At 45.3% G+C, this 21,995-nt stretch overlaps 1 protein-coding gene across 11 annotated transcripts in view; it reads left to right on the top strand.

The window, feature by feature from the left end:
• Positions 1 to 665: 665 nt before the first annotated feature.
• The window catches only part of RREB1 (ras responsive element binding protein 1), a 119,416-nt gene continuing 98,086 nt past the window's right edge, over positions 666 to 21,995 (top strand). For 3 of the 11 annotated variants that reach the window (XM_035125508.2, XM_035125509.2, XM_035125500.2), the window contains exons 1-2: positions 1,078 to 1,382; positions 7,061 to 7,104. The gene's annotated coding sequence lies outside the window, so the exon portion shown is untranslated. The other 8 variants (XM_060277988.1, XM_060277985.1, XM_060277991.1 and 5 more) reach the window with 8 other exon arrangements.

Genomic DNA, 21,995 nt, shown 5'->3' on the forward strand with positions numbered 1-21,995 from the left:
GAAATGTTGAAGCAAAGAACGAACAGGAACAAATTCCATATTTTTCAATGGTCTCAAAGCCAAGTTAAGGCCACAATCCTATGCATATTTATTTGGGACTAAGACCTATTGGACTCTGCATATGAGCAAATGTGCTTAGGATTCTACTGTACGCTTGGAGATTAAGCGTTTGATCATATCCTGCTTACAAAAATAGCAGGGGCGATGGACCACCCTGTGCTACTGTAAAAACCAACCCCCAACCAACCAGAAATTAATTTGATAGAGGGATTTTTATTTTTCTAAGAAATCTGACTTTAGGGGGGGAGTTGGGGGGGGGAGAGGTGGCTGGTACCAGATTTCTTAAACAGAGGATTTTTTTAATCCACTAGCATCCTCCTCAAAATATCCATGAGTCTGGGCCTACCTTATGCCTAAGGAGGATTTTTTCCTCTTTTTACAACCACCATTGTCTGCGTTTTAATTGCCAGGTGTTCAATCAACCTAAACCTAGGAGGGCTGCGTGTGTTTGTGTAGGCCTCCCCGCGCCTCCTCCTTCGTCTGGATGGTGGAGCAACTGGTGACACGGAAGGGATGCCCGCCGCCGCCACCCAGGGCTTTCATGCCTAAGGTTGCAAGTGTATTGCTAATTGCTGAGACTTGTTGCTCCATCCGCTCCAGGCTGGAAGGCGGCGGCGGCAGCAGCAGCAGCCACGACGTGGGGCTTCTCTCTGCCTTTCTCGTTAATTAGACGGGAGAGAGAGAGAGCTGAATGCGCGGCACCTGGTTGACAATGGATTAAGCAGCTCGAGACAGGCAGCGGGCGATCCCTTCAAAGACGATACTGCACCGTCTGCATCCCTAGCGCTTTATCAGTCCCTAACACTCAACTGCCTCTCTCTGCGCAGCGGCGGCGGCGGCGGCGCTTCCTCCTTGCAACTGCAAGCCTGTAATGGAGGGGAGCAGCAGCAGCAGCCAGATGGTACATTACCACCGAGAGACTTTCTAGTCTGGAAACTTCCCTCTTTCCACCATCATTTGCGTGTGTGTGTGGCGAAGGGGGAGGAGGAGAGCAAGCAAGTAAGAGAGAGGGGGGGGGGAGTTATTTCTTATTGCAAGATTGGTTGGACTTTTGTCCCGATGGTTAGCAAAAAGTTGCTTAAGCGAGGAGCAACAGGAGGAGGCTGAGCTGGCTCCGTGCAACTGGGAGGAGGAGGAAAGAGAAAAGTTTTTTACTCACTTCTCTTCTGCGAGGAGCAGAGCCCCTCCCAGGCGAGGAGAGGGAGCGAGCGAGATAGGGATGCTACCGCTTGCAAGAGGCGGCGGCGGCAGCAGCAGCCTGGCTGAGTAACACGTCCCCGGGAGCCTGGCCGGAGCCACACGTGATGCGCCTGCCTTGGAGGGTGAGCGGGGGCGCGCGGTTTGGGGTGAGGGAGACTGGGGGCACCGTCGGGCGTCGCTGCCGGGCCGGAGGGCTCCTCGGCTTCGCCTCATCCTTCTCCGGGAGGGAGGAGAGGACGAAGGGAAGTTCTGGGGGAGTTGATGAACTTTGCACATCCATCGAAACGCCATTTTGAATTCGGCTGCTGCTCGCTCTCCCCCCCTCCCTCCCTCCGGAAACTTTTGCTTTCCTTTGGTAATTGCGCGTCCCCTGGCCTTTCCCTTTCCCGGTTATTATCCTTAACTTTTTTTTTTATAGCGGGGGAGTGGGGAGAGGGAGGCCTGGTGGGGCGGCCGTGCATCATCATCACCACCGTCCATCCGCACCGCTTTCCATCATGGCTCGAGCCAGGCAGCCCAGCCCGGAGCAAGTCCGACGTAAGTAGGCGAGGCTGATGCCAGGAGGGCGACTTTCTACCTGCGCCTCTTGGGAAGGAAGAGAGAGGAAAGGCGCAGCTTGGGAGCGAAGGTGCCCGGGGGAGCTTCAGAGGAGTGCAAAGAAACTTTTTTCCCTTCCGAACGTGCGGATGGATGGGTGGGGATGACGAAGGAGGACACTTGTGGCGAAAGGTAGAAAGTGTCCCCCCTTTTCAAGCGGCGCGACTACTCTTAGTGGTGTTGCAAATGTAGCGTTTGGGGAGGGAGAGGTGGCCGGGTGTTTTTTTGTTTGCTTTTTGTGTGTTTGTGTGTTATGAAGGAAAGTTTCTGAAAAGTTGGTTGGCAGTGGTGCCGAGCAGATGCTGCTGCTGAGTTGGGGCAGCTTCTCTCTCTCCCATCCCCCGCTCCTCCCTGCCTCCCCTTCTCGGCTCCCCCCACCTCTCCTTCCGTGTTGCAAACTGTACCAACCAGCAACACCCGTTGCAGCCTGTTGCCTGCAGGACCTGATGCTCATCCATATTAAACCGTCTGAGCTCAGGAATTCATCCAGATCATCTCTCTCCCTCCCCTCCTACTGCAAAGTTTATTTTTAACCAACGATTTGGATGGGCTTGCGAGAAGGAGAAGCATCTTTTAACCCAATTGGCCTCCGCTCCCTGCAACTACATCCTCCTCCGGCTCGCTCTCCTCTTCCTTCTCCAGCCTTTTTTTTTGTTGCGTTGGGGTTGTGCGAGAGAGGGAAAAGCTTTTATGATTTGAAGATGATGGGGAGCGAAGTAGCTCCCCTCCCTTTAAGTTGAAGTGGAGTCGACTCTCTCTCAAGGTACAACTCTTCTCCCCCCCCCAAAAAAATCCAGACGCTTAGTCTCTTTTTTTACTCCCTCCCCCCCTCTCTCTCGGGCATCTGCTAACTTTTCCCCCTCCTTGTTTGCAAGGTCGGTTGCTGGAAGCATCTGCGTGTGTTGTTTCTGTCGCTCCTTTTTAATATATATATAATTGTACTTTGGTACTTCTCGTTCCCTTTGCCCTCCCCTCCCCTTCACCCTCGGGGGTGGGGGTGGGGGGACAGGGAGAGGTCGGAGCCTTCACAAGATCAGTCCTGCTTCTCTCTCTCGCTTGGCCTTCAGCAAAGGTGCACGCGCGTCATCCTTCTTCTCCTTTCCTCCTTGAATAGTTTGGAAGGGTTCGGCGTGTTTTATGGTACTGTGTGGGGTAGTATGTGTATACGTATGTGCGGGAGGGGATCTGCGCTTCTTTTTCTCTCTCCCCCCCCCTCCTTGTACTGGTTCCGAGGGACATCTTTCTCTTTCCCCCACCCCCTTCCAATGGATTATAGGAGGAAACGCACACACGCATCGTCACGAGTACAGGAAGCCGCGTGCGTCCGAACCTAGGAAAATGTCGCGTGTCCTATTTACTTCTATTTTCTTTCTTTCTCAATATGCTGCGTCGAATTCTGAACTTAACTGGTCCAGGTCTCTCTCTTTTTCTGTGTTATTTTAAAAAAGGATTCTTCTCGCATCTCTTTTTAATCCTTTCCATCGACCCTTTCGGATGACAAACAACTATTAACTCTCGCACCCCCTTCTACCCCCCCAAACAATTGCTACATCCAAAACTTCTCTAAAAGCGTCCTCCCCCCTGCTCCCCCCTCTCCTCTCCTCTCTCCGTGTTAATGCAGACTAGTCGGGACTCGTCTCTTAGGAAACTGCGACCTTAATCGTTGCTAAGAAGCAGCGGGGGAAAGGGTTGTCTCTCTCTCTCCCCCGCCCCTGGTCGAAAGACGTATTTCCCTGCCCCGCCACCCTTTCCCCCCCTCTTTTTTCTCTTTTCTTAAAAGAGAGATGATGTCTCTCCTTTTTGGGGGGAACTTAAAAAGGGAAAAGAAAAAAGGGGGAGATCTTTTATGACCTCCCCACACCCATGCAAACATGGAGCCAGTTTGCAAAAAAAGAGAGAGAGATTCTCGCCGCTCTTTGCTACTTGATCAAACTTTTTTTCTGCCCTTGTTCAAACTTTTCCCTGCCGTTGGGCTCGCTTGCTGTTGCCTTTATTTAACCGAGAGAGAGAAGGTGTGTGTGTGTGTATGTGGGTGAAGAGCAGCCATGGAAAACGTGGTGGTTGCTCTCCTCCGTCCTCGGCCAAAGTAACTTCCAGCTTTCTAGCTCGCAGTTGTGCAACAGGCAGAGAGAGAGAGAGAGAGGCATCTCGTTGCCGGGCAGAGTAGAGCAGCGAGAGAAGAGGCTGGAGATGCTGTGAAAACTTTCGCAGAGGGAGGAGGAGGAGGAGCCGCCGCCGCCGCCGCCGCTTGTTGATGGTGGAGGTGGATTGAACTTTGTCATGTCGGTTGATAAGTTTTCTCTTAGCTCAGCACATTTGTGCTCCTTTGCCTGGCTAGGGGAGAGAACGAAGAGCCCAGGTCCCCCTGGACAGTCCCAAATTCGGCAGGGGCTTCTAAGCAATACCCAAACTGCACTCTTCCTGGGGAGATGGTTGGGGTTTTTAGTTCCCCCCCCCTTGGGTGGTGGGGAGAAAATAACTCATTAAAATGCTATTTCCTTGACTTCTAAGTGTCTGACTTTGAAAAGGATGGCGGAGTAGATGCACTTCCCTTCTTTTTTCTCTTGAGGACCTTTTTCTTTACAGAGTTTTTGGTGCTAGGTGGGGAAAATCTGTAACAGGTATGTGTGTGTGGGGGGGGCATAAATGTGGTGTCTTCAGTCTGAGAAGGCAGTTAAGTTATTTGGTTGATCCCTGGCAAGGGAAAAGTGCTTGAAACTTTACATTTTCTGACTGCCTTTTACTTTGCAAATGTCTTCCCTTTTGGACAAAGTCGCTCATGTTAATGCAGTTTTTCTCATCCTTTGGGCAGGAAAAAAATTGCCTGTGCGATAGGGGGGTGATGCTTGCCTCTTTTAAGATAGCTGCTTTTTCAGTAACTCCTGGAATTGTGACCCTTCCACCAAATATTGACTGATATCCTTAAAAGGGTATGGTGGCATGCAGTTTGGGAAGGGTTAAAAAAGTTGCCCTCAGCCCAGCCGCTTGGTCTCTCTCCTCAGATAGATATGTGTATATGCGCATGCAGGGGGAGATAGACATGGACCCAGTGACTCATGGTCACACAAGCCATATTTGTTTTAGGGTTTTATTTTCCCTTTGAAGGCTTAGGGGTATAGTCCTCCTTGATGTGTGTGCATAATGCCCATTAGCATTAACTGGTGTTGCAAGTACATCCCTGGGAGAATAGACCCCTTTGTGTGTTAGAAACTCAGAAACAGCATGGCTCCACCATCCGATCAATCAAGTTACCACAACAATTCTTTTCATCCTTCTCTTAAGACACACCTAATGGCTTTAATTGTTTCAGGGCAATTGGCCAGAAACTGATGTCTTGTGTATGTGTGTGTCTGCCTCTTATAGCAATCCCAGCCGTGTACACGTGGAGTATGTTAAGTTTGTGTTAATGTAAAATTTTGCAGACCTTTTAAGGGGAAAGTAACATGCTCCATTTCAGCTACCTGAAAATTTTCAACTAATTCATGCCCATTTAATAAAACTGTCCCCCCCTCTTATAATTAGTTTTTAATACAAAGTTTTAAAAACTGGAACACACCCAATTATTGAACTGTTCAATAGCCAGATAGATGATGCCCATCCTTGCATCTTTGTCATATGATGAACCTTGCTTGGACTTCTGAGAGTCTCTAGAGCAGGGGTCAGCAAAGTTTTTCAGCAGGGGGCCGGTCCACTGCCCCTCAGACCTTGTGGGGGGGCGGACTATATTTCGGGGAAAAAATATGAACAAATTCCTATGCCCCACAAATAACCCAGAGATGCATTTTAAATAAAAGGACACACTCTACTCATGTAAAAACATGCTGATTCCTGGACCATCTGCGGGCCGGATTTAGAAGGCAATTGGGCCGCATCCGGCCCCCGGGCCTTAGTTTGGGAACCCCTGCTCTAGAGATTGCTAAAGTTAAACCTCAGGTGGGAAAATCTCTTGTGACTTCGTAGTGGGTTTAGCAAACTTGTTTTGGCCCTAAGGGCAGACAGTGTGTTTCAAAATTCCCCCTCCCCTCCTCTTCCAGGCCTTTGCAAAATGTCCCTTGTAGCCTTATGGGTTTCCTGGATTTCTTCAAGATGATTTATGTACTCTAGATGCATTTCCGCATCTACACTCAGCTTTTCCGTTACTGAAGGTGTCATAATTAGAGATGCTCTTCCCTGGTCCCCCCCCTTTGCTTGTAGTAAAAGCTGGTTTTTTCATCGGCTGTCTTACACTGCTAGTCAAAACTGGCTATCATTGCTAGATCTCTCAGGTTATACATGTTATCCCTTGCGAAAGTAGGTGGTGCGGAGAAGGTCATAGGATAAGTGTTGCTAAGCAGCTAAATAGAAGGATGCTAAAATTAACCCAAGTGCATCTATCAGGGATTCATCCTCTTTCTCCTTTCCTTTTGTAAATAAAATAAAACCACGTTTTTTCCTCTTAAATTACCCCGCTGGGAATCTCGAACTTAAAATCAGACTGAACTTTTGTGCTCAACGTTGGAAATATTTTCATATCGCACTCTTAATATGTAAGCTCCTGTATCTTAAGTATTTGCAGAATTCTGACCTGCGTTCCCTTAATGGATGCTTTCATAGAGTTGAGAAGTTAACAGCACATGGCATCATGAGCTTAATAAACATTACTCAGAACCAAGTCATGTTGAATTTGCTCCCTGCCAAGTGTGGCTGGGTTAGTAGGATAGAAGTCTTGGTTACAGGTAACTTTCAAAATGTGATGTGCTTCCATATAAGTCTATATTTTTTTTAGGCTTGATGGTGGCAATTTATCAGGAAATGTTCTGAGAACATACTTGCTTCCAACTTGGTGTTTATAGAAACTTTAGCAGCAGAAATTCCTTTTTCTCGTACCTCCCCCCCCCCCAGTACTGGCTGATGTAGTGAGTTGAAACACAGGTGGAATGAAATGTTTCTCCCTCAAACATCAGATAGATTTGTGTAGGAAACAAAGAAGTCTATTACAGCACAGCTGGAGTCCTGGTGTGTAACTTTAGTGCTGTTCTCAAAGCTTGTGTGCTTGTGTCAATTCATTTTACTTTGGGAAAAGCTATGTGACATGCTATCAGATGAATAATGTTGGTTGTCCCCCCCCCCCCAATCACTTTTTAACTTTCTGGATACTGGTTTACATATTTTTTTCACACTACACACTTAGCTTAACTTTTAATTCTCTTTCCCCCCTTTATAGATATAAAGTGCATTTCTGAAGAGCGATCCGAAGCTTAGAAAGGGGTAAGAATTAATTTACATTTTCCTTCTTTCTTCTCCCCCACCCCTCTCCCTTTTAAAATACCTTTGCCCTCAAGCTTGCAAAGAAGCGTCTTGGGAAAGCAGATAAGTGGAATGATAAGAGAGACTCTCCCCAATGAATGGTGACAATGGCCCCTATCTTATTAATTGATAGGGAAAACCCTGTTAAGACTAGGAATTCTGAATTTCTAAAGTGGCTCAGAAATTGTGGCCTGCCCTGGAGTCTTCAGCAGTTGTGATAAGAAGTAGGTTTATCATCCCATGTTCTGCGGGCCTTGTGTGGGCAACAAAGTCTTGTCAGAAACCTGTGGTTGCTAGTCCTCACGGTTGTGGCAGGAACAATGAAAACTAAATTTGAAACAAATAGTGCGGACGGAAGCATGTCAGGGCAGAAATATACACTGCTTTTCAAGAATCGATTCCTAAGTGAATAAGAAAGTTGTGCGGTGTGTGTGTGACTCACTAATTTGATGCCTGTTGGGTTCGTGGAAAAATAATGTGCAGATAAATGTAATAAACTGGGTGGTGTTCTGTGGGTGTTTCTCTCTCAAGCAAATTTGCCACCCTGACACCTGTTCTGTTTATGGATGCTCTTGTCCACAAAGATACCTATTCTTAAAATGAAATTCTTCACTTATGAAATAGGACTTGGCTCGAATAGGAGAAAAGTGTGTTGTATTCATTGCATTTTTATTTTATTATTAAATTTGTATACCGCCCTTCATCTGAGTTACAATATAAAAACCGAATATACAATATAAAAACAGACAAATACATGGCATGATAACAAAACAAAACAAAATACCCCCCCCAATATTTAAAAGGCCAAAGATGGTTTAATAAGCCAGAAAAGAGGAATGTTTTTGCCTGGCGCCTAAATACATGTAACAAAGGTGCCAGGCGAGCCTCCCTGGGAAGAGCATTCCATATGCGGGGAGCCACTGCAAGAAAGGCCTGTTCTCGTGTTGCCACCGCCTGGACCTCTTGTGGAGGATTATTAGTATCCTGCCCTTCTCCAAGATGCTCAGAGCAGCCTATTTGCCTCACAGCAGCCAAGAGAAGTAAATTTGGCTGCAAGATGGATAGCGGTGACATCCAAAGTCAACTAGCACTATAGCTGAGCAAGTATTTCAGTGTGGATTCCCCACAACCCAATTCCAAATTCTTACTGCTCGCAAACTGGAATGTTTTTTTTTGGTAGGATTCTTGCACGATCACATTCTGCTAAATATATTGCCTGGTTGAAGCATTGCCCTTGTTTTGGGGAGCTATGTTGTGTTAATTTGCTACCTACTGTAGGGTGGTCCTGGCATCTTCTCTATGCAGGTATAGGGAGGTTATGTGTCTTCTCTCGCACCTCTTTCCAGGTTGCGTTGAATGTAAGTGTGTGAGGTTGAGGGGGAAGTTGGTTGTTTTTAGGACACAAAGGAACTGGGGGAATTTGAGGAGATTAGCCTCATGTGTTTCATTTTGCAACAGGTTCCAAATCTGTGCATTTCTGTGCAAAAGGTGCTAAATCCAGTTGTTGGAAATGAGCGATGGGATGAAACGATACTGTTCTGGGTAGCAGTAGCATAAAACAAAGGATGCTCATTTCTATGTTACGGAACGTTATCGCCCTGAAATATTGGCTGTTGAAAACAAGGGGGCGCTTAACCTGGCCAAGGATCCAGTGGAGAAATTGAGCGGTTGGACCTTTTCTAATACAAAAACGGTTTTGAAACGTTCCCACCTTGCAGCCCAGTTCTGCTCCTAGTTGGCATTAAATAGGGCAATGGTTTTACAGGTAGGACATACATTATTTAAGGCAGCAACAGGTGTTAGCAGAAGAAATAGCTAAACTGAAGCATCCTTGCTTCTTCTTTCTTGGTGTGAATCTTAAGGATAACGCGGATGTGATGTGCTCTCTTAAGTGTGCCCAATTAAAAGCTGTACCCCGTGGCAGTTGCTTTTCTGTGAAATGCAAAAGAAACTGACTTTTTGGTGTGCTGTTTAAAAAAAGCTTTTGGCTTCCTCAGTGAGCTATATGGCTGAACAGCAGCTCATCTGTGAAGGGCAGGGGCCTTTTAACCGAACCTTGCAGATCTGGAATGAATATTGAGTTGCACCCTATTGGTTCAGCAGAACAGCCTGTAGATTCCGTTGCCTACAGCAGGATGCAAGCCATTCTAGTGCATCTTGTTCTCTGTGCTACCTCTCCAGTTTTTCATGCTAACCAGCCTTGCAGTCAATAAAGGTAGCTCTCAGTGAATAGGCGCTGTAGACAAAAGAAGTAGGTGATGGGTGGGGACTGTTTATTCATTGTGATTCAGGTAAGTAATGCTAAGGGAATTCGAAGGCCTCTGAGACAGGGCAGCTGAATAGTTTTAAGGGGAATTCACCTGCAGATTTTCAAGGGGTCTGTACCAACAAGGCGGAGGGAAGCAATTGAAACCCCCATGCAGGCATTGTTATGTTTAAAGAGGATTATCCGTTGCTTTGAAGATCTTGACTTTTTTGTAGTAGTTGTTGTTCCCCTTTGCTTTAGACCAGTGAGTCTGCATTGTATCCTTTTAGTGCAAATTCTCTAGCTCCTTCCTTCAGAAGAAAGAGTGCCTTAGGGTAGTAGTACCTTTAAAGACTGGCAGATGTATTGCCTAACTGAAAGCTCACGTTCTGATTTCTTGGAGGTTTTTTTATCTTTAAGATGACACAGGACTCTTGGAGCAACAGATTAAAAAGAAATGTGTCCCTTTCTATAATTCTGGAACCACCACAAGGTCTTGTGTGGTTCCCAAAGGGAGACTTGAGTTTTCTCTCTGAAATGCCATTTTGCATCAAGCATAGCTCTAGGAACACTTTTTGCAAGTGCTCAGGGGTTTGGCTTTCAGTTTGGCAGATCCCTGGAGTGAATGTTTTTTCAGGGTGAGTGAACATCCATACAAATCACCTGGGTATTTCTTTACTACTTAGGTAAATACATAGGGGGGAAAAGTGGTTCTTGGGGTCACTGGCCGCACAGTCTTTCCCATCATTTGCTACCTGGTCCAGTTAACTGGTGATGTCAGGATTTGAACCTGAAACCTTCCTCATGTTAAGCAAATGCTCCGCCACTGAACTACGGGCCCATGATTTGGCAGTCAGAAGCATCTTCTGGGTTTGCATGCCCCTCTTTGCTCTCTTTAACCCCCCCCCCACCCCAGCTTATACCTTTTTAATTTGGGGTTCTGGCTTGTGTTCATAAAATGCTAACTATAGCTATCTTGCACTGAAAGGGAGAAGAGGCAGCGCCTGAGCAAGTGGGGAGGAGAAGTATGCAAAGACATGGGTTGCTCCAAGTTGCCAAACTATGGCATCGGCAGCGCTGGCTAGTGGGTGGCCCTTAGCAAAAATAAATAAATTGGGGTTTTGTTTTGGTCCTTTTTATTTTATTTTAAGTAGAATCTTTGCTTCCTGGGAATTAATGGGCAAGCCCGTTAATTTATTAAGAGTTATAATTGCTGCTCGGTTAAGGATTGTTTATCATTTCCTGATGTTGGGCTTCCATTTAAAGTACAGTCGTACCTCGGGTTACGAACCGCTCGGGTTGCGAACAGTTCGGGTTACGAACTCCGCAACCCCGGAAGTGTTTTCGTCGCATGCGCAAAAATGGCGCTCGGTTTGCGACCTTTTCAGGTTACGAACTGCGACCCGGAACGGATCGAGTTCGTAACCCAAGGTACGACTGTATGCGATTAAAGGGGTGTGGAAAATTCTGCACAGACAGCTTTTCTACATGCATTCGGTCGTCATCAACAGACTCTGTATACAGTTTGGATTTTCCGTGCAATTTTTTTTGGGGGGGGCACCTTTTAAGCAAGGGTTCGTAGAAACAGAACCCGAGGCATCCTAAAGTTCTGCAGCTGGTTGCTAGGGAATGTGCCCCACCCTCCCTATCCCCTCTGAGTCCAGATTTTATGTATGATCCAGTTTGCACTTGTCTGGCTCAGACCAGAATGTTGACTCGCCTTTTCTTGGTAGTTGCACAGAGGGCTGACGGTGTAGACACACAGGTGGCTTGGATTGCTCAGAGAAAATTAGTGGGATAACCTCATATTGCTGAAGTTTGTCACTCTGAGGCACATGCCTCTGGAATCTTAAGGACTCTGCAGGCTTCTGTGGCCTTGTTTTTTTAAAAAAAACAAAACAAAACTGCATAGATCTGCCCTTCGGACTCGCAGAAAAACTAATACTGCAAGGCAGCTTGCTCTTTTTGACAGGAGTACTCTTCTTAATCTGGTAGTTTTTTAGAGGCTTGGTTTTTAAAGCAGTGTAGCAGCAACTGATGCTTCCCTTTAGACTACAGAGGGCATGAATCTTAATCTCAGAATTGTGGGTGAGAACCCAGTGTCAGGAACTCAGATATAAAATCTAATTGCCAATTGGCTCCTTACACCTAGGTTATGGTCGCCACAATAGAAGGTCTATTTATTATTATGGGATTTATTATTTTTATTAATTTCATTTTCTATACTGCTTCTTATTTTAAAGAACAAATCTCAAAGCAGTTTGCAACACATTAAAACACCAACTAAAACAGATCCAGTGCAGGCCAGCCAGCCAGCCAGCACCATGAAAGCATTGATTCAATATATGGATCCTCACGGATTTTCAAGGCTATTTTTACATAGGATGACAGCGAAACTATCAACAAATCACAGAGCATCTCTCTGGACACAGGTGAGGTGACCTATGATGTGGTGGTTTTGAGGGAAGCCCTTGTAAGCCTCCTGAAGATCCATTTAGACCTGTGATTCAGATCCATGTTTTTGTGCCACGACTGCTCTGGGTCCATAATGTTTATGCTTCATTCAATCGATGCAGATGTGAGCTGTGATTTGGTTGTTATGTGTGAGGAACCTGTGAAAAATGCAACTTCCATGTTATTGGATTTGATATGTGCCGTTGCCTTCTCTCTCTCCTGTGGCACCTCATTTTCTCTCTCTGGTTGCTACATTTTTCTCCCAGTTGCCTATTTCGAACCCCCCCCCCCCAAAAAAAATTCCCCACTTTTCCTTCGTGCTCATCTGTTACGCTTTTGGTCGCTTTGCTTTCCGTTCAGCTGCTCAGGTGCCGATCCGTGTCTTGAAAATGCTTTCCCACTTCCTCTTTCACTTTTATGTGTTTTTGAGGGGCTGGGGGAGAAATGGTAACAACCCTCCCCACCACATGACAAAGGGGTGGAGGGTTCATAGGCTTCATGGTTGACAGAGGAAGCCACATTGCCTCCTCTTCGACTGGCAGGATGACTTCTCCAGGGTTGGAGGAGATGTCTTTCCTTAGACCTGTTTTACCTGATGCTCGGGATTGAACCTGGAGACCTTCTGCATGTGAAACATGTATTCTCTAACCGAGCTATCATTCCTCAAACTTTATTGAAACATGACTTGGCCACCATTTTGGATCACCAGTCAGTTTTCTGCTGCAAAGAAGTGTCAGGTGATACTCTTGGATATACCCATGGTACATGTGAGGTGATGCTAAAGCCTGATAGGCCTGGTCAGTGCGCTTGTCTGTGCCCCAGACTTGTCTGTGCCCCAGAATCCTCTACAGGGATTCTTTTGGAAATAAGTCTGTGTGGAAAGGGTTCCTTATGGATCAAAAACACTGAATACTGCTGGACTAGGTGGAGCTGCCTAGCAGGTAAATTCATTGCATTTTAAGGAAGTGGTTGAAGGAAGTATTCGCCCCTGATTTTAAGACACAGGTCTCTCTCTCGGGGATGGGAAACCTGTAGTTGCAACACCTTTTGGGAGGGCTGCAACTGCCATCAGCTCCAGACAGCATGACTAATAGCTAGGAGTAGGGAGTTTGGAAGTCCTGCAAGTTCCATGGAGTGCTCGAAATTAGCCAGGCACATTTTGTGACTGGCATGGGTCCAGTTATGTGGAGATCTCTGGATGCCAGGTTGGCAACTAGGGAAAGCAAAATGTCACCTGGAGAAGGATCCGAAATACTTTCCTTGAAGCTTGAGTTTGTTTTATTCTGGATTGTTTTATTTGATGTTTTAATGTGTTGTATACCACTTTTGAGACTTGTTCCTTAATATATAAAGTGGTATAATAATAATAATAATAATAATAATAATAATAATAATAATAATAAAAATTATAATAATGGTTCAATTGCAAACACCTATACATTTCAATTGCGGCGACCATAACCTAGGTTGATGGTGACATTTGGCGATGAGTTTATATATCTGAATTGCTAACACTATTTTCATGCTCACAACCTTCTGGGCCTCATGCCTGCTTTCAGCAGTAACCCACAAAATACTCATTGGGTTGATTTTGCTGCTGCACAAATCCTACAGAAACCAATAAGACGCTGCAGTTGTGCTTGGTTGTCTGCTGCTTCTGGCAACAGTACTTTGCCTGACACATATTTGGCTTCAGAGAGACTTGACATTTCTAAGTGAAGGTGATCAGAGGGGAAGGCAAGACCAAGTTCTGATGACCCTTAAGGTTTACGTGGATGGGGGGGGGATTCTGGCTGTGCCAGCGGTTGCTCTTCTGCACAGCTGTTAAGCGAGCACCAGAGCTGTGTTGTCTTTTACATCTGGCCACCCTAGTGGAAACATGCTTTGAGCCCTGCTGGAGCCGAGGACCTAAATATGGGTAAACGATCAAGCGGAGCTCAGGCTGTGCTCTATTCCGCAATTGCATGTGGAATTCTGCTGTGTCAGTATGTGAAGTGTGGCTGTGGCCTTTTACTGAGGTTGCTCTCTGTGTTTGTACGTGTCATGTGCTATGACTACCCCTTAGTTCTCTTACTCATATTGGTATTCTAGGAAGTGTCTCTAAAAACAACAACAGAAGCCTGCTGCTTGCTGTGGCCTTTGTACATTGCTCTCTATTTGGGGGCTTGAAGTGGGTGCTAGCTAACACATCTATGGCAGGCATAGGCAAACTCGGCCCTCCAGATGTTTTGGGACTACAACTCCCATCATCCCTAGCTAAGAGGACCAGTGGTCAGGGATGATGGGAATTGTAGTCTCAAAACATCTGGAGGGCAGAATTTGCCTATGCCTGATCTACGGCATGCACAGAAGTTACAAGCAGTGTTAGAAACTCAGATATGTAATATAATCACCAAATGGCACTTTGAACCTGGGCTGCGGTCGCCACCATGGAATGTCTCGGTGCTGTGTGTCCCCCCCCCCCGGAATTTATTATTTATTATTACTATTATTGTTATTAATTCCATTTCTATACCGCTGTATATCTTAAAGAACAGATCTCAAAGCAGTTTGCAGCACATTAAACCGTCAAATAAACCAATCCAGAATAACGCTAATTTAAGCTTCAAGGAAAATAATTTCAGATTGTTCTCAAAGTGACATTTCGCTAACCTGGCATCCAGAGATTCCCACATGGTCGCAATTGGACCCACTCCAGTCGCAAAATGCGCCTGGCTAATTTCGAACACTGGTTACAAGAGGCACGAAATAAAGATGGTGGAAATGTTTAGCTCTTAGCACGTGGCTAATGGAATATGTTGGCGATGCCATTTTTGGTGGTTTCCAAGGCAGTGGACATTACTTTAAATGAGGGAGTGGGGGACCTGTGATGCTCCCGATGTGGATTTGACTGCAGGTCCTGCCCTCCCTGGCTATTGACTCTGCTGGCTGGAGCGGATGGTCTCTGAGAGTCCCATCAGCATCCGTAGGGCCGCAAATTTTCTTATCCTGCTGCTTCAGTGTCTGGAAAGTATTATACTTGGGTAAATGATGCTCAACACTGAAAATGGTTTGGGTTTTTGAGTATTACTACTTGCCAGGGCAAAATGAATTTTTAAGGAGAGAGAGAAATCCCGCTCTTGTATGCTGGAAAGTCTTTCTCTCCAGAAATTTAAGGAGCGTAGTCCATCCTAGAAGCTTTTCCCATTTGCCCAGAGCCACTCTGGTTGCCCAGGGACAGTAGAAATTCCCTCTTCACCTGCTGAGTAGTGCCAGTCCATCTCTTCTGCGATTGAGCAGTAGCTTTGAGAACAGATGCTGGGGCTGAGGACTTGCACACATTAAGCCCAGGGAAGTGTAATCAATGGATTCATATAATTTGGTATCTTAGCTATTTGGGGTTACTCGAAATACTGGAACGCTTATAATATTTCGTATTTTAGAATGTTCAAAGTGACTGCTACCTTACTGTAATCTTTACAAAACACCTGAAATGGTAGACCCATGTTGCTGTTCCCATGTACTTTATAGAGTGAGTTTTCCTCTAAGGCAAGGTTTCCCAAATTTGGGTCCCCAGCTGTTTTTGGAACTACAACACCCATCATCCATAGCTAGCAGGACCAGTGGTCAGGGATGATGGGAATTGGAGACTCAAGTTTGGGAAACTCTGCTCTAAGGCTACGTAGCACATTTATTGCCAAGGCAGGGGACTTCCCCAAGTGGCCATTCGGTCTTTTAGCCTCTGTGGTGCCACAAGCATGCTGACAAAATGAGATTTGCAAAGATAACATGGAGTTCCTAGCAGCTCTCCTCTAGCTCATCTGTCTTTTCTAACCCCTGTGTTTTTAGGACTCCTCACTGCCGGGCTTGCCTTAATGGCTTTGCTGAGCTCTTTCTCTTCTTTGCTGACTCCCAGCGGCACACATGCCGTTTCCTCTTCTGCACCCCTTCACAAACAGCTCTGTGCACTGTTGCAACTGCTCCCCAGCCCAGAAACTGTACTGAGATGTGTGTGGCTTTGCTTATTGGTATTGATGAAAAGACAAGTGGGTCTTCCAGTTGGGTGGAGCTCGTTCAAGAAAAGAGAGCGGGAGCGAGACACCGATAATATGTGAAAGAATACAAACTCTTTCCCCCACCCTGGGGAAGATCCTTTATTTACCCGTGTGTATGCCTTTGCTTTCCTTCTTTTGGCATCCTTGCAATTTATTAAGCAGCCCGCTTCCACTGGTTGCAGAGCCAGGCGCTCTGAAGACAGTGGGCAGGTGCATGAAATGTTAAGCAACCTGTTGCGTAGAGGAGTGTGATTTGTTACTCGACACCCTGTGGCTGAAGCAGCTTTTTTGCACGTACCATTGCTAAACTTCATTTGTGGGTGAATTCATGTTTCCTGCTCACTTTTTTTTTTAAAAAAAGAAAAGGCTAACTAGTCTTTGGACCACAAATACTTTGGAATGCAGTGGATGCATAGAGTTTTTTACCTATACACCACAACAAAATGTGGATAGGAGAATACAAACCCTGAGCAGTTCCCAGAAAAGCGAAGTCCATAGTCATCTGGGAATCACCACCACTTTTTTTGGGGGGGGGGCTGACTGTATAAGCACACATTTAATCACTTTTTTTTGCATTTAATTGTGCACAGAAAATCTCTGCTACTTGATCACTCTCAGCTTGCCCACGCTGCAGGCTGTTGTGATTCACATGTGGGTTTTTTGTGTGAATCCTGAGGCTGGAAGAAAATACTGAATAGAGATGTGAACTATGATTTTCGGGAGGAGAGCTGCAGCATTTCCATTCTATTCTTCCGGGTGTGTTAGCACAACTGAGCCCTGTTGTGACTCGCTGGCCTATAGTGTGTGGCAGATGTGAGCCAAAGCCACATACAGTATTGTAGAGGGCAAGAGGGTTGATGTGCATATAAACAAACAACCGGGCCTCATTATATCTACTGCCACCAGTGGTATGTGACCTGGCTTTTCCAGTGTAGTTGTGTACTGACTTGCAACAGGCCAGGTTTGACTACTGCCCTGTGGTTGATGGCTGAGAAAAGCACTACTGCAACCCCCTATTGGCTGTGTAAACACTCCTGTGTCGTTTGATGTAGAAACATACTGTTCTGAGTATACATGTGAGAGCCAGTGTGGTGTAGTGGTTAAGAGCAGTAGACTTGTAATCTGGTAAACCGGGTTCGCGTCTCCGCTCCTCCACATGTAGCTGCTGGGTGACCTTGGGCTAGTCACACTTCTTTGAAGTCTCTCAGCCCCACTCACCTCACAGAGTGTTTGTTGTGGAGGAGGAAGGGAAAGGAGAATGTTAGCTGCTTTGAGACTCCTTAGGGTAGTGATAAAGCGGGATATTAAATCCAAACTCTTCTTCTTCTTTACCCCATAGTACTTTGTTGTGTGTCCAAAGTGGTGATGGTTTATGCTTCCATGTTTCTAGCGACTTAAATAATATATAGAACTGTTGACGTTTTTTGTATGCTGCTTTGATATTTAAAAAGCCCTCAGTTGGACACTGATGCTCAGAAATGTGCCTGAGCATATGCCCTGTTTCATTCACTTGAAGCAGCAATAGTAACAGTTGGGTCTTGGAAGATCCAATATTGAGATTGGTTGATCAGGCTGCCCTTGTTTAATGTTAATTGAACGCCCAAGTACTTTGAGACACACAGTATGTCATCGCCATAAATACTGTATGTGGCGTAGTTACTAAAATCTGAAGTGGGTTTGTTTCCTGTGAATGTTCCTCTGCTTTTTTGGGTTCCCTGTCCCATTGACAACCTTCCATAATCATGGAAGGAGACCTCCATTAGAACAGCAGGCTCCCTGCCATAGACAGTTGCCCTCCAGTGCATTGGAGAGGGAGCAGAGCAGACCAGCACGTACACACCCTCGCCCCCTCATCCCCCGAGGAAAAAGAACACCTGAATAGGTTTTATGTTGTGCATTGTTTGCACTGGGAGAAGACCAGCTTGTGGTGCTTGTGACAAGACTTTTGTACATGCTGTCTTGTCAATAAAACTACATTGGATCTGGCATGCGGCATAGCAAGATGGCCATGCCCACTTGCCTTGCACAGGATGCTATTTTGGTAATAAGCTGTCCGGTGTGCTGTTGCTGATAGGTGTATTTTTAGAAGTGGGGTGCCAGGTTATTAAATCCCGTGGGTGGAATAATTCTCAAGAGCGCAGATGCTTCTTGGTCCTTAGCAATTTTGTGTGTGTGGTTGAGACTCCTCTTTACGCAATGTGCATGACTCAAAACATGCAAAACATACAGAAAAATTAGATTTTGCTATAGTGTTTATGCAAAATAATCTCAATCCTCGGAATACTGCACTAAATTGAGACCAAATCGTCTTGAGTTTTTGGACCTATGGGAATTTTGCAGTGATGTTGTATATGTCTGTGAAAGGTCAATGCCCAATGAATTGAGCTGAATTAACATTGCAACCCTTTGCAGTCTTCTGGAGGGTAATTCTGTTGATGTGACTTGGTCTTCTTCCCAAGTATGTGGGTACTTGCTGCAACCTTAGATGGTTTGTCATCTGTTCTGGCTGCCAGTGTATGCAATGCTTTATAAGGCTCGTGGCATCTTTCTTTGAAACAGTTATGTCTTTCCTAAAATAATCTTTCAAATGTGATCATTGAATATGTATCGAAAGTGAACCTTCCTGAAAACAGAAAATGGATTCATGCAATTGAATTGAACTCCTGTGGACATGTATGGTCATGTTTGCTAGCACTCTTGAAGAGAGTAGGAATGGATTTTTCATTGCATGATCTACATAATTGGTGACTTTTAGACAGGTATCTTAATTCAGTTTTCCAGGTTTTGGGATGATTGGGCAATCCAATAAACTTACCATGGAGTAAGTATCGTTAAACTCAGTGGGGCTTACTTTTGAGTAGACCTACATGGGAGTGTGCTGTATGGGTTGATCTCACACAAACATATTTAATGTTTTCTGTGTTTTTGATGACTTGCATCTACTGATATAAGTTTGGGAAATGGCTTTTGCTTTGTGTAGATTAGCTAGCCATTTAATCAGCTCTTTGATCCGCTCAAATCACTATGTAAAAATGGGAAATTGTCAGTTTTGCTTCCTTGGTTCCATAGCCAAGTGACTTTAGTACCCCCCCCCCCCGGAGAGTTAACTGATGCTTGTCCCATTAAGATAGAATGGTGCAGTATTTATTTTGGGTCACAGAGTAGTGGTCATTTCGTTGAGACTCTGGCTCTATAATTGCAGGTGGATTATGGTAATTGCCACTAGGTAGGTTCCTCTACTGTAGGAGTTGTGCCCCCAAAGCAATAGTGTGGGGCTAAAATTTGTTTAGGGTACATACCTGGGATCACAGTGCTTCTGGGCTGTTAGTGTTAGAACTAAGGATGATATTTACTTATCTCCCCAGTGACAACATCAAGGGTGTCCTTATCTAGAGTGAGCCGGTTACCATAATATATATATATATTTATTTTTAAAAAATGTACATATGAATGTAATCAAAAGGTATTATAGGAGGTTGGAATGAGATTCTTAATCTCAGGGTCATGGGTTTGAGGCCCACGTTGGGCAAAATATTCCTGCACTGCAGGGGGTTGGACTAGATGACACTCATGGTTCCTTCCAACTCTGCAATTCTATGGAACCAACTTGCCATCCTGATGACCCCTACTTCTTCTGCTCTGCAATCCATCTCATCGGTTTCCCTCTTCCTGCTGGCGCTTTGGCTGAGCTCTGTCTCCATGTTCATTTTTGGAATCCAGGGAGGTGAGTACAGATACCAGTCTCTCCCCCCCCCCCCCCAGATCTGCTCTAGGATGAAATGTAGGATGGAGCCCCGGAATGCTTTCCCCTGTATCTGGCACTCTCATGCGGGAGACAGGTGTTTGAGCATTCTGTGACGCTGGCAGGTTGGCAAGATGTTGACTTTCAGGTACCAGCACTTAGATTAAACCACACTGTGTGTTCATACAGGCAAGGCTGTTGTGAAGCCTACTGATGGGATTCTGTTCGGTGGTGCTGGTCTTGCAGAAAAAAAAATATTTTTAGGGGCTAGATATATTTCACAACAATATTGGTATAAAGTTAGATTCCTTCCAAAATCCCTAGGATCTGCTTGTAGTCGGTGTGCTCACCATAGATGCTGTGGAATGTGTGGATGGGAGTGTGTGACCTTTCACCCTGGAAGTGTTTTTTCTGGTGGCAATGATGGAGAATCTCTGGTCTGACAGGGGCCTTAATTAGGCCTTCAAGCCCCTTTTCTCCAAACTGTGCTCACTCTCATTGTCCGAGGAACATCCCAAACTTTTTTTTTTTGCTGCTGGCCTCTTTACCAGAAATAGAGCAGATTTCTAAGACTCTGTTAAACTTGTATCCTTTGTATTAGCCACACACAAAGATACTGCACCAGTTTAATAAAATGAACACTTTATGGCATCCTTTGTAGTTGATTGTTTTTGTGTGTTTTTTGCTTAGGAGAGAAGTACAGGAGCAACGCTAGAACTGTCCTTTTCTTGTTTCCTGGTGCTTCTTGTTGCTGATGCCACTTCAGCCTGTATTATGTTTTGATTCTTCCTGCTTGTAGCTCATCATACAGTCAAGCGAGTGAAGGAATTTGAATCGTGGAAGCACGGTTCCATCGTGCCACAGTGTCACATGCTATAAACAAGAGGCATAAGAGTTCTCTTGGCATTCACAGGCGTTGAGTCATATGACCCAGCACTATTGAGGGGAAGTAGACCTCTGGACAAGTAAACCCTATAAAAATGTGTGAATAAGTCTGGCTCAGTATTATTGGCAGAGGATTTGTTTTGAGCCCCTTTGAGATGGAAACTTACAGGGTGGCGATCCTTGTTCTGTTTAAAAGCCGAGTTTAAAAGTCAGTTTGAAAACGAGCGCAGAAGGATGCGCGCTCTTTCTGTATTTCACTTCGTGCTCATTGGCAATAGGATGTAAATTGATCTTATGTGTGATGAGACTTGGTCAACCTACTTCTGTTGTATGGTTCCTGTTACTGAGATAAGCCATCCTCCTTTGCCAGTCAAGTTCATAGATCTTCAAACTGGAGATGGAGTTTGTTGGCAGAGGTCAGAATGTCCCTGAGCTCCTCATGTCCTGGTACCAGGATCTGCCACTGAATATTGCAAAGGAGATGGGAGGCATAATCTCACTGCTATGTTGTTCCCAGTTGCCTCCAGGTAGTAATCCTTGAGCACCTGTCTTCAAAGAACAGATGTTGGATGAGTCATGTCAAAGTAAGCTCTTATGAATCATTCTTCTCCCTGTCCATCACGGCTTTTTAGTACACATTTTATGGGAGATGAGTGGGCAGTGATCCTTGCATCTAAACCAGGCCTGTGTACGGGTACCAGTATAAGGAGTGTCTTGGTGGGAGCCTGAGGGCCCTGCTTCTGCCTCTCTCCACCTGGCCCAGGGCGGGGCTGGACAGGCTTCAAAAGGACTGCTGCTGCCCAGCAAGAAAGAGAGTACTGCTTCTTCTTTTAAATTGCTTTTAAATTGTTCATATATAGTGTTTTAACTGGGCTGATTGACATCCTATGCCCTTTTGAAGTGTGTTGGGGAGTTTGTCGGGCTGTTTTTGTTTTGATTATGTATTTTGTGGTTTCGTGTTCTGATTTTGTGCTGTGAACCACTCTTGAGACCTGCAGGTATAGAGGCGGTATAGTGGTACCTTGGTTTACAAACTTAATCCATTCCAGAAGTCCGTTCTTAAACCAAAACCGTTCTTAAACCGAGGCGCGCTTTCCCTAATGAGGCCTTCCGCCGCCTGTGCCCTTCCACCGTTCGGATTCCGTTCTCAGACCGAGGTCACTATTCCGGTTTTGCAGAGTTCGTAAACCGAATTGTTCTTAAACAGGACTGTTCTTAAACCGAAGTACCACTGTATATAAATTCAATAAATAATAATAATAAATAATATAAGTAGTAGGTTTAGGATCACTTTCCATATAATGTGAAAATGGAATTATTATTTAATTCTAGCATGAAGATGAACCTTAGCTTGGGGAAAAAAACTTTTAAGAACACTAGGAATCTGATATGTATTGCAGCTTATTGTTGTGAGATGTTGGGCCTCAAGTCTACGTGGAAACAAGCATTGACTTGCTATGGAATCCACCTTCTTCCATGGTCCACAGTGTCA

This window comes from Zootoca vivipara, chromosome 8 (genome assembly GCF_963506605.1).
Source record: "Zootoca vivipara chromosome 8, rZooViv1.1, whole genome shotgun sequence".
In the NCBI taxonomy this organism is placed as follows: domain Eukaryota; kingdom Metazoa; phylum Chordata; class Lepidosauria; order Squamata; family Lacertidae; genus Zootoca; species Zootoca vivipara.